Source organism: Oratosquilla oratoria, chromosome 28 (assembly GCF_046742065.1).
Source record: "Oratosquilla oratoria isolate Oo_2021 chromosome 28, ASM4674206v1, whole genome shotgun sequence".
Taxonomy (NCBI): Eukaryota; Metazoa; Arthropoda; class Malacostraca; order Stomatopoda; family Squillidae; genus Oratosquilla; species Oratosquilla oratoria.
The window spans coordinates 7,559,334-7,573,151 of NC_134804.1; positions in this window are offsets into that span (position 1 = coordinate 7,559,334).

The following is a 13,818-nucleotide window of genomic DNA, read 5'->3' on the forward strand; positions in this document are numbered from 1 at the left end:
TCTATTTCTCATTACACTTTTTAATCCACCAAGGCATTTACTCGCTTCTCTCAATCTACATTCTACCTCCACCCCTACTCCTCCCTTTCCTATCACATTCACACCCAAGTATCTAAAACTATCCACTTCCTCCCGTCTCTCACCCTTAACCCATTCAACTCCGATGACAAGATGTCTTGTCATTTGGTCAAATAAAACAAAAAATCATAATAAAACAACAAAATGTTTGATGATCAAACACCAGAAAAATATGACGTCAATCCTCGCTTCGCTGCGAGCGAAGCGAGGATTGACGTCATATTTTTCTGGTGTTTGATCAAACATTTTGGTGTTTTATGATTTTTTGTTTTATTTGACCAAATGACAAGACATCTTGTCATCGGAGTTGAATGGGTTAATGCTCACTTCCAGTCTGCTGCCACTTCCTCCTCTTGTACATCTCATCACCTTACTTTTGCCCACATTTATCTTCAGCTTCCTTCTTTCACACACCTTCTCAAACTCTGTCACTAACTTTCTCAATCCCTCCTCTGATACTGCTACAAGCGCAATGTCGTCTGCAAACAACAGCTGGCTCACATCGCACTTTTCTCAATTTTCTTTAATCATCTCCAATCCCTGACCCACTACCCTTGCATTCACCTCTCGCACCACTCCATTCATGTAAAGATTGAACAGCCAGAGCGACATAACACACCCCTGACGAAGTCCCACCTTTACCTCAAACCATTCGCAAGCTCTACTACTCTCATAAAAACTCTTGACTGCTCTTAACAGCTTTCCTCCTATCCCATATATCTGCAGTGCCTCCCACAGTGCCTTCCTGTCTACCCTGTCGTAAGCCTTTTCTAGATCCATAAAAGCCCCAAAAAACATCCTTACCTTTTCCTATAGCTTTCTCACATATCTGTCTTACCACAAAAATCTGATCTACACATCCCCTACCTGTTCTAAAACCACACTGTTCCTCAGCAATTCCTCCCTCTGTTCCTCTCCTAATCCTCTCAATCAAGACCCTCCCAGCCTTCCCAACTACACTCAACAAGCTGATCTCTCTGTAACTACTACACTCAAATTTGTCCCCCTTTCCTTAGTAAAGCGGAACTATACAGGTACTCCGTCTGTCCTCTGGCACTCTACCCTCTCATAAACAAACATTAAATAACCTCACCAGCCAGTCCATCGTAACTGTACCTCCTTTCTTCAGACATTCTGCATGGCACCCATCCAACCCAGGTGCCTTACCTGCTCTCATCATCTTAGCAGCTGCTTTCACTTCATCCTTACCTATTTCTCCTCCATTACATAGATAGCCCTAACATACAAAACCGTCATATGAGGAGAGCTTGACAAAAATGAAATTACCGACTCTGGAAAGAAGAAGAGAAATAGGGGACTTACTAATGATCTATAGGATCATGAAATGCGTGGAAGTCCTTGATAGGGAATACTTACTTAATTGGGAAAAGAGAATTACAAGGGAACATGAAAAGAATCGCAATATGGAAAGCTATAAAAAAAAACTAAACACAAAAAACAGCTTTCCATAAGAAGTGTTTGATGTCGTCAACGGACTGGACGAAAAAATAATGTGTGCAATATATACAAAATATCTTATAAGCAAACTAGACACTGCGATATACAAAGACAGGACATCACAAGACTATCTCCCCTTCCTATGAGATACAACTAGGTAAATTCTAGGTAAATACACAGACACACACACACACACATACACACACACACACTAACACTAACACTAACAGTAACACTAACACACACATCCACACACACACTAACACACACACACACTCACACACACACACACACACGCACACAAACACACACACACACATCACACACACACACACACAAACACACACACACACACACACACACACACACACACACACACACACACACACACACACACACACACACACACACACACACACACACACTTACTTGATTGAAGAAAATCTCGGGAGCAATTCCGCTATTGATACAGCGCTCTTCGCTCCCTCCTTAATGTTTCATAAACCAGAGTAAGCTGCAGTCACCAATTGATTATCCAAGTCATAGCAGTCAGTAAAAAGAAAAGTTTTCAATTTCTTCTTAAATGTAGCCACATTTTGTTCCATTTTAATCCTCTGTGGGAGTTGATTGTAGAGCCGTGGAGCACTTCTACTGAAAGCTCTACGACCAGCTTCTCTTTGGTACCGCAGTTCATCAAGTCTATGCACTTCAACACTGTGTCTTAAGGTCATTGTTGTGTCAACTTCAAACTTCTTTAACATGTCACTCATGTATAGCGGTTTACCAAATTTCAATGCATGATATACCATGACACATTGCTTATAAATAATTCTTGCCTTAACCGGTAACCAGTGCAATTTGATCAGTGCTGGAGTAATTCTTTTACGCCATGATTGTCCAGTAATCAGCCTAGCAGCTCTATTCATTATCAATTGTAGCTTTTTCAGCAAATAATTTGGAAGGCCATAATATAATGAATTACAATAGTCCAGCTTGCTTAGGACATGATTATGAACAAGCATTTCCATTGTCTTTTCATCAAGATACTTCTTTACAAAAGAAACATTCCATAAGTGGTAACCCGCAATTCTCACTGTCTGTTCAATTTGGCTTTTAAAGGATAAATCACTGTCCAGTAACACTCCCAAATCCTTTACACTGTCACTCATTGGCAATTCTATTTCATTAATGCATAAGTCATGAATATTTAGTCTCTCAAAATCAAGTTGCCTGCCAACCACCAAAAATACTGTTTAATAACTATTCAATTTCAATTGTCGTGAATTCATCCATTTACCAATATCCAACATAATATCTGATATCTAAGCCTCCACACTCCGCACATTGTTCAGAGACATATAAAATTGTGTGTCGTCTGAAAAATAGTTTGAATGTAACCCCATGTCTTCTCAGTACGTTCGCCAAATCAGCAGTATATATACAGAACAGTATTGGCCCCAATACACTCCCCTGCGGTACTCCTCTTTTCAGCGATTTCATATCCGAGAAACATTCTCCAACTTGTACACAATACGTTCTGTCCTCCAAGTAACCCTCAATATATGCCAAAGCAGCCCCCTCAATTCCGATATTTTTACAATCTTCCAACAAAATACTGTGCACGACAGTGTCAAATGCGGCACTTAAGTCCAGCAGTACCAAAATTCCACACTTTCCATCATCCAACAGTCCCCACATATCACTCACTATTGAACACAATGCTGTTTCAGTTGAATAATATCTCCGATACGCCGACTGACTGTCAGGTAATGCTCCCACTGTCTGTAAATGTTCATTCAACTGTATCAAAATTACACTTTCTAGAATCTTTGATTGAAATGTTAAATTAGATACTGGGCGGAATGAACTGAAACTCTGCGGGTCTAGTTTCCCTTTCACTATGGGCTTAACAATCGCTTGTTTCTCAGAAATCGGAAATACACCTTCCTCAATACTTTTATTCACTAAGTCAGTTGTAATATCAACCATCAAGTCATAGTTCTTGCTTGACACTATCAAGTTTATTGGTATTGGATCATTAGCACAGTGGGTTAGCTTGGCCTTAGTCATGACACCCTTAACTACTGATTTGTCCACTGCATGAAAGGATGATAGTTTCACCACAGGTTCTTGTATATTTTCATCAACATTAGGTAAATCATTGTCACAAAAACTTTCAGTTATTCCACTAATCTTGTTATCAAAAAATTCCAAAAACTTGGTTGCTAAATCACTATCAGAGTAACCTTCTGGTAGCTTATTCATTTTCTTGTTACCAGTTAAATTATCAAGCACCAATATTTTCTCCCTATAAAATTCACGCTTTCTTTTCCGAATCAGTTTGTTCACGTAGTTCCTTGCTTCAATGTATTCACTTCTAGTTTCATCAGACCTGTGTCCGCGCCAACGTCCCTCTTTTTTCCTTTTCTCGATTTTAGCTCGATGCATTTCACCATTATACCAAGGTGCATTGTCTTTAACAATAATTTCTTTCTCAACAATCGGACACATCTCTTCATATTTCTCACTTGTAATAGTATTATAAAGTTTATAAAAACATGTAACACATTCTCGCTTCTCTATAGATCTATGCACACAGGCTTCATAGCGTTTCGAAGTCACATCTTCAAATATGGAAGCTAATAAAGCAGTGGTGTCCAAGTTCCTCTTTGACCTAAATTTTATGTTTCTTTTCTGTCTTTGTATTTTTGTGTATGGCATCATAAAAGTTACCATCATGTGCACTGGTGACAGATTGCACTCACTCTCCACTCTCAGATTATGAATAAGATCACGTGACCTATCTGCAAACACCAAGTCTATTGTATGCCCTCTTAGCGAAGTAGGTTTGTCAACCATATTAATAAGATTAAAAGTTTCCATTATATCAATGAATTGCGGGATATGTCGCTCTTCTATGTCCTCAACCCACAAGTTAAAATCACCACAGACAATAACATTAGCACTCACCATATCAATCGTCTCCAAATATGTTCTGAATTCGTCTATGAACTGATTCACACTGGTAATCGGTGGTCTGTACACAACCACAAAGGTTATCTTACTGCCACCAATCTCACACTCTACTTGCAGTAGTTCGAAAGTTTCACGATTTGCAACATTGCATCGCTTTATTTTCTTAAAGGAATTAGTGAGAAAAAGACCCACACCACCCCCACGCCTATTTTGTCTCGCACTGTGTACAAAAGTATGTGAAACCGGTGTCATTTCCTTAATAACTGGACTGTCATAGTCCGTTAACCAAGTCTCAGTTATAGCAAATATATCTAAGTATTCATCCTTAATTGTTTCGTGAATATCTAATGTTTTATTCCTCACTGACTGAACGTTTAAAAGTCCACATTTAACACTCGAGGAGTTAATTGGGGTATCCATGATCAGTATTTTCTTTAATCCTCAGCAGTTCAGCGGCAAAAATAGGGCATAGATTATGGGTTACCCAGTGGTCGACCTCTTGCTTATTTATCCTAACACAATTTACACATTTTTTGTTTGCTTCTGTATAATCCTTTCCCTCGTGATTACCAGCACATTTATAGCAGATAGGTGTGTCCCCCTTATGTTTGGCCGGACAGTCAGACCGCACATGACCGAACTTCAGACAGTGATAACACAACAAAGCATGATATATGTCCCTCACACCGTATATTCCCCAACGCAGTTTCAATTGATCACCATTTCTATGAATGAGTTCTCTAACTTGTGGGTCACATTTTATAATGTAATGGATTGTTCCCCCGGCAGCAGGCTTGTCAAACACTAACTTCATCTTATCTTTGGTATTATCTATTGACTGTAGGAATGCATTTCTTTCAATCAAAGTGTCAATCTGATCGTCTTTATCTTCCTCCTTGTGAACGTTGCACACCATAAACTTAGGCGTCAGTTTTTTCACACTCTTAGTATTTACCGTATTGATCACTTTGAGCTTATCAGCTGCTTCCTTTCTCTCTGCTTCATCTACAAAGTTCACAACAATATTGCCCCCTTGTGTGAATTTAGAGTCTTTAATTTGCACACCCGAAAGAACTTCTGCCACTTCCTTTTTCATAGCCACTGCTTTACCACCATCTTCATTAGATTTGATAACTAATAAATTCTTACACTCACGCTTTTTCTTTTTCTTTACTACGTCTACCCATGAGCCGGCTGACTCTGACTGGCCACTTAGAACAGCAACAACATGCCTCACCTCCGACACACATTCAGTCAGTTCACTTGCGCCACTTTCTTTCCTCAATAGGGCAAGCTCTTTCCTCAGCAGGTTTTTCAATTCTTGCACCTACTTCCTGAGTTCTTCAAGCTCAGTGCTAAGTGGATGGTTTATTCCTACTTTGAAGTCAGATGCACATTTGTTACATAACCAGTTAATGGAGGAACAGTTCTCATCCTTCACTCCACCTAAATTTGCGCACGACGTGTGGCACCAATTTTTACAAGCCAAACAGATAACTCTCTTCACTTTTGTAGTCCCTCCTTTATCCATAGCACAAACTAAGCACGGGTACTTATCAAAAATCGTCACTATATTATCCGCCATAACGAAACGGGCACTGACAGTAGTATATCAGAACAACACACATATGCAGTTGTAGGTTACACTAGTGCACTGTAGACACGGAGCTCAGTGGGCACGTCTGGTCACACACACATGCACACACACACATACACACACATGCACACACACACACACACACACACACACACACACACACACACACACCCTCTCTCTCTCTCTCTCTCTGTAGTCTCACTATTTTCTAGGCCCCATGCCTATTCCTCTCGTCCTTTGGGTTAATAAAAGGGTGGTGAATTTTCTTTCTTCTTTCACTGTAATTTCACCTTCTGCTTACACTCGGGATCTCTTTCTCTCGTCTCTACATCGTCTCCTAATCCTCTCTCGATCCTCTCTCCACACCCTCTCTCTACATCTTCTCTATATCTTCTGTCTATATCTTCTCTCTATATCTTCTCTGACGAGATCCCGTATCCTACGCTAAGCTACCTTCGTCTCACGTCACTAATTTTTCTAAACCAATCTCCGGTGACTTCTCAAGTAAATGTCACTCCTTATGGGCGTGACTTTGAATTCATGCACCAATAGTTTTTTCCTCCTTCTCCACCTTGCACCAACCCGGAAAGCCATTACAATGCCACTAGCGATATTGTTTATCTCAGCATTAGTCAAACGAAGCTAACCTGCGCTTACAAAGTTATGATTACATAATCGATTATAAAACAGTCACCACCGTCGGTGTGTTTACATAGACAAAACGTCGCCCTCACATAGACATAACATCTCCCTCGAGCAGGCGTCGAGTCTGAATTATTCTAATGCCCTAGCTCATTTCCATTCGTACACTACCGGCCTCTTACAGGGCTCGGCAGCTACCCTTGGTCGTCCCGACCAATTTCTTATTTCCCTCTTACAGGGCTTGCTAATATATTTCTAGAATAAGCTAATCTACCCTTGCGTAATTGTTAATCTACCTTCCAAAATACATCATTCATGCAATAAATTGGGAATAATACATAAACATAATACCTATAAATGTGAATAACATGCATCTCAATATATATATAAGGTATTGAATTAAGCGGTTACATGGTTGATTTGCTTTGACAGAGCCAATCTCCGGAATACAACAAAGGCAATCAGTGCTGCCACTAACACTGAAAGTAAGGGTATGATAAGGATTGGTATCATAGGTAATTCATTTGAGGGAGATCTTGACAATGGTCTTCTCTTAATTTTCAAGGGAGGAGAGTTTTCAGGCAATGTGAAGTTGAAGGTTGAAATGTAGGTGTCCTCGGTTAAATGCATTGTATTAAGGGTATTAGAAATGGTGGAAATAGTGTCTGCATGCAATTCGCAGTTATCTTGAATAGAGACAAGACCTTCAACCAAATCCAATTTAGGACTCAACCCGGGACAATTTATTGATACCTTTGTCTTGTTAGGGAAAAACAAGTAATGAGATCCTTGTATGTTACAATGAGGGATCTGGTCTACCAAAATTCGTTGGTAATGACAATTGTTCATAACAGACATATTCCTAACCAGAGAGTTCATGCGAAGCCTCTCGGAACGCAAAAGAGATCATGCTTTCTCTTAGATTGTCTACAGAAAGGATGTAATTGATTAGAAAATTCACTATGAGCACTAATTTTAAATTCTGAATGGTTTATCATCTTTTCAAAGATAATAGCAATTAATTTACAAAACACACTAATCTAGAGTTTGAGTGTCTCTTCTTGTTCAATATTATTTCCAACACACTTCATTTTCAAAGACAGTCTTATTACTTTAAAATGGTCACAATACTCATGTGTGTACTCAGATGAGAGGTCCTTAAGTCCTTAAGGTTCCAAGTCTGACCACAGCAGATCCTAGGTATTAGGTTTCCATGTATCTGCTTGACACCAAGTTCCAGTTGTTTAGGTCTCCCATCCCAAATACATACAAATGGTCAATACTATCTGTAAAATACATCAAGATTAATGTTCAACTCTTGAAAAATATCATTATAATATTCTCCATATTCTCCAGGGTTATCAATATTTATGCACAAAGTATTACTATAATCATCTTCATAGATCTGCAAGCTAATTTTCCTTATGTCATCTAAATGTCCTATCAATTCTTCTCTTGATTCTAAATGTTTAAGTTTAAACTTGTTTCCACCTGCAGAATCAATTACCCTATATGGACCAGTGTACCTTGGTGAAAGTTTATTATTGGGTGAGGTTGCTTTGACCATTACTAATTCCCCAATTTTCAATTCTAGTTTACGAGCTATTTTGTGTTGTTGTTCCCTCATCTCTTGTGAATACACCTGCATATGTTTCCTAACTCTTTGGTGAATACTTTGAAGAGTATTTATCCTATTGGATATATAATCATCCATATCATATATGGGTTTTTGCTCTGCAGTCAACATTTCATATGGTAGAGTTTTGTCCTCCCCAAAAATTATAAAATGAGGTGTATCCCCAGTTGCTACATTAATTTGATTGTTCAGAGTACACTTAACACAAGGAATCCAAGTATCCCAAGTTACACTATGAGGACTTATTAGGGTTCTAAGACATATAATTATCTTTTTGTTTAACCTTTCTACTACTCCATTACTTTGGGGATGGTTAACGAGTATATTGACTTTCTTGATGTGGAACACATTACATAGATTTTCCAAGATTTTGTTATTAAATTCAGTCCCATTATCTGAAACTAGGATGTTAGGTGTAGTAAAATTACAGATTATCTGATCATAGATTACGGAAGCAATAGTTTCAGCTTTCTTATTGATTATGGGTTGTAATATACAAAATCTTGAAAAATAATCAATAGCAACAAATAGGTATTTAAAGCCGTTCTCGGTTAATGGTAATTCCAAAGTATCCATGTGAACTCTTTCCCAAGGTTTCTGTGGAATGGGATAGGTGAGTATAGGAGCAGGTTTTGGTGTATTTCCCTTCACCTTTACACATTTTACACATTTTTCTATATAATCATATATAGTTTTCTTCATACCTAGCCAAAAGTACTTAAGTTGTGCCTGTCTATAAGTTTTATCCTTTCCAGGATGTGAACTACAATCACTATCATGAAGTAACTTCAATATCTCATTTACCAGAGTTTGTGGTATAACCAACTGATTTACTTGACCTCTAGAAATATCTTTCCCATTTACAAATGTTTTTCCTATACAAAATTCCATTAATCAAATGAAATTCCTCTATCTTATACCCCTTTGGTAGCTTTGGAGGATCTCCTCTGGGGTTCATCAAATGCTTGATTATTGAATCACATGTCTCATCATCTCCCTGTTCTCTTATTAGCATTTCTTCATCTAAAGTTACTAATTCTTCTATACTACAAACAAAATTAATCAACCCAGTCCCAGTCATTGGTTGACTAATGTTTCTAGAAAGTGGATCTGCTACATTCCTTCTACCCGGAATATAATTAAATTGAACTTCATAGCACTGAAGTATCGCAAACCATCTAGCAAGTCTGCCTCTAAGATTCTTATGCTTAAATAAGTTCTGAATAGCTGTGTGATCAGTCCAAACTCTGATGGGATACCCTAGTATCATATCCCTAAAACTTTCTAAAGAATAAATTACTGCTAAAGTTTCTCTTTTCAGTTATAGAATAGTTTCTCTCCGCACTATTACAAAGTCTGGATGTGTAAGCTATGGGTTTTAAAGTTCCATTTCTCTCTTGCATTAGTATGCCTCCTAACCCTATGTCAGACGCATCAGTACAAAGAATAAATTCTTTTTCATAGTCGGGAAAAAATTAAAATAGGTGAACTTGTGAGTTTATCTTTCAACTTGTCAAAAGCTTGCTGTTGCGCAGGTCCCCATATGAACTTTGAGTCCTTTCTCAACAATGAACTTAGTGGATTAGCAAAAAGCTCCTAACCTTGTCTACATTGGTCGGAACTGGAAAATTCTTGACAGCGTCCACCTTTGAATTTACTGTACTCAGCCCGTGTCTGTCTATCTTATGTCCTAAGTAAATGACACTGTCTTGCAAGAACTTACATTTTTCAAGTTTTACTTTTAACCCAGCTTCTCCTAGTCTTGAGAATATCAAATCTAATTTCTTAAAGTGCTCCACTGCAGTCTGAAGAAACTATTAAAATGTCATCTAGAAATACACTGGCAGTGTTTCCTAACAATCCATCTAGAATAGTATTCATTAATCTCATGTAAGTTAATGGACTATTACATAACCCAAATGGCATTCTCTTGAACTCATAATGTCCTGTTGTAGTAGAAAATGCTGTAAACTCTCTTGAATCTTCATGCAACTCTATTTGCCAAAAAGCTGATTTGATATCTATAGTACTAAAATATCTATTCTCAGTTCCCAAACTTCTCAAAATGTCACCGATAATGGGTAATGGTAACCTGTCACGAATGGTGTGCTTATTCAATTCCCTGTAATCAATAACTGGGTGCATAGTCCCATCAGACTTTGGTACTAAGATCAACGAAAAAATTCCACTCACTTTTACTATGTTCAATAATATCCTGTGATAACATTTCAGTGATGAGTTTATCTACTACAGCTAATTTAGAGTGAGGAACTCTGTAGGCTGGTATGTAGATAGGTTGTGTTCCTGGTTTTTAACTTAATGTGATGTTTTAAAACAGTTGTTTTGCCTAAGGCGTCCCCCGGCAAAGCAATTGCTTTTTTATGTTTCATAAGCAAAGCAAATAAAGCTTCATCCAACTCAGGGCAATTAGTTGATTGTAATAATTCTTTATATCTATTTCTTAAGTCTATGCCTTCTTGTACTGAACAAATTGATGAAGTTGGTAATTCTATCTCCTCACTATTCTCATTTAAAATCTTAATAGGTTTAGTACACACCTGAATACATCCTATTTGTGTACCTTTCTTTAAAACTATCTCTTTATTCATAGTATTAATTACTAATACTTCTACTCTGTTCTTATTTGTCTTGTAAATCCCTGAGTCCCACTTCAATCCTTTAAGTTTAACTGATTCTGGGACTGTAATTACTTCAGAGTCTACATTGATTCCTTTCAAACACACTTCAACCTTATTAATTGACTTGGGATGTAACAATGTCGACCTTGTTAATCCGCAATCTGCAATTCTCAAGGCATCTATGGTTGATAATTTAGTAATCTCTGGGATTTCCTTGAACTTCTGAGTTGGGTTCACAAATTGTTTTACTTTCTGTAGGGTTGGACCGCTCGGCCTCGCTATCTAGGATAGAAATGTTATCTAAGGATTCATTGATTCCTGTCACTGGTCTTAAGTCTGGTTGATTTAAGAATGGGATTAACTGTGACTTCACTAAAATTCCTAAGTCAGCAGGACAAATTACCATGTTTTCTTTTCTCATAGTTGCCATTCCTATCAATAAATCTCCTGGAAAAACAGACTCTTCTACCACTATCACTGGGATGTACAATTGTTCATTTGTATACAAGGCAACTTCTAGCTCAATCTTGCCTAATGTTTTTAACTGATTTCCAGTTACACCTTGCAATGTGTAACGGATTGGTTCCAACATTTTCACTCCTGGGTTCAACTGGTTTAAAACTTTACTAGTAATTACATTAACTACAGACCCTGTATCAATAAAAATTTGAATAGGCTTATTGAACACTTTACCCGCAATGAGAGGTCCTACAGAAGTTTTAAAAACAGTAATTATCAGTTTGTCAGTTTCTTTCATCTCCCTTGCATTCCCATATTTAACACAATACCGCCTATCGGTATATATATGGGGAGGTCTGAAATGGTTTATTCTGTGTCTGGGGGTTTTCCTCTTAGCCCTGGGGGTACCCGAAAATTTCGGCACTCATGAGTTCTGTGTCCGATTTTATTATGGTAAATACAGAATGGAGGGTTCCTACATTGATACTCATTGTGACCTTCGTATTTGCAATTTCTGCAAATAATCCCATAAAAACATTCTTGTGCCTTGTGTCCCCATGCATTACAATTAAAACAAAGGATTCTGGTATCCCTATCCCTAGATGGACTTCTAGCATGCCGCCTATGTCCTACTTCTGTTTTCTTAAACTCTCTAGAGTTCCTATATTGGCTTTGTTGATTTATAGGCATTACATATGGGTTTATTGTTCTGGTCTCACTGTATCCTTGAAGAAGATAATCTACTTCTCCTAAACAGATATTTGATTTTAAATCTTTGTACAGCCTTTCTGCTGTTAAGTCATCAGAATTGTTTGCCAATAAGCTAAATGTAATCAATTTGATTACCTGTGAGATTTTCATCTTCTCACTAGATCTTTCTATCCAGTCTGAATCTTTCAAGATAGAATTCATGTCTTTTGACCATCTATCTAATCTAGCTAAGTACTCTGTGTCAGTTTCACTTGTCCTAACTTCCTTAATCATTTTTACCAATGATCTAATAGGATCCTGATCACATTTGGACATGAAATGTTTAAGAAAGGCTTTCTTGTAATTATCATATTGATTAATTGATTCCATTTGCTGGAAGTTAATGACAAACCTCGCCCTTCCATGCTCTGGATCTATATTCTCCTTGAGAATCTCAATCTTACGATTCTCATTGGTGATGTTTTTACTAACTATAAGAGTGTCAATGAGGTTCAGGAACTTGTTTACACCATATGTGTTAGACTCTCCTGTGAATTTTGGAATATTTGTATTTGATGTGTGAATTTCGTGTCTCAACACGTTAGAATTCTGAGGGGTACTCATACTTATTACTAATACCTTGCTTTAGCCTGGCTGCTTGCGATGTCGCTTCGTGATGTCAATGTCTGGTTTGACGTCCTTCTACGGTCTTGTCATTCCTCAACGACGTTGTTCCTCCTCCATCACACACTCTGCCTTGAAGACCGCCTTGTAGATGATGATCACCTTGAAGAATCTTGAAGAATGCTTGTTCCCAACGTAGCAGTTACTTGAAGTTGTAGATTTCTCTCGTAGTCGTAATACACTCTTGATTTTGGTTGTCTTGTTCCCGTAGACTTCAGGCGCCACTTCTCTTCGGAGGTGTTTAACACCCAGTTCATCCCACCGCTGCCACCACTTTCACCACCCCTTGTCACCACTGTCACTTAAATTTGACTTGTAATATCACTCGTCTCAAGGCCCCTTGCCTCTCGTTACGTGAGTTTCACTAATATTCAAGTTCCTCTTAAGCAGTAGGCCCAATGCCTTCTTTTTCCTGTAGTCTCACTATTTTCTAGGCCCCATGCCTATTCCTCTCGTCCTTTGGGTTAATAAAAGGGTGGTGAATTTTCTTTCTTCTTTCACTGTAATTTCACCTTCTGCTTACACTCGGGATCTCTTTTCTCTCGTCTCTACATCGTCTCCTGATCCTCTCTCGATCCTCTCTCCACACCCTCTCTATATCTTCTCTCTATATCTTCTCTCTACTTTCTCTGACGAGATCCCGTAACCTACGCTAAGCTACCTTCGTCTGACGTCACTAATTTTTCTAAACCAATCTCCGGTGACTTCTCAAGTAAATGTCACTCCTTATGGGCGTGACTTTGAATTCATACACCAATAGTTTTTTCCTCCTTCTCCACCTTGCACCAATCCGGAAAGCCATTACAATGCCACTAGCGATATTGTTTATCTCAGCATTAGTCAAACGAAGCTAGCCTGCGCTTACAAAGTTATGATTACATAATCGATTATAAAAACAGTCACCACCGTCGGTGTGTTTACATAGACAAAACGTCGCCCTCACATAGGACATAACATCT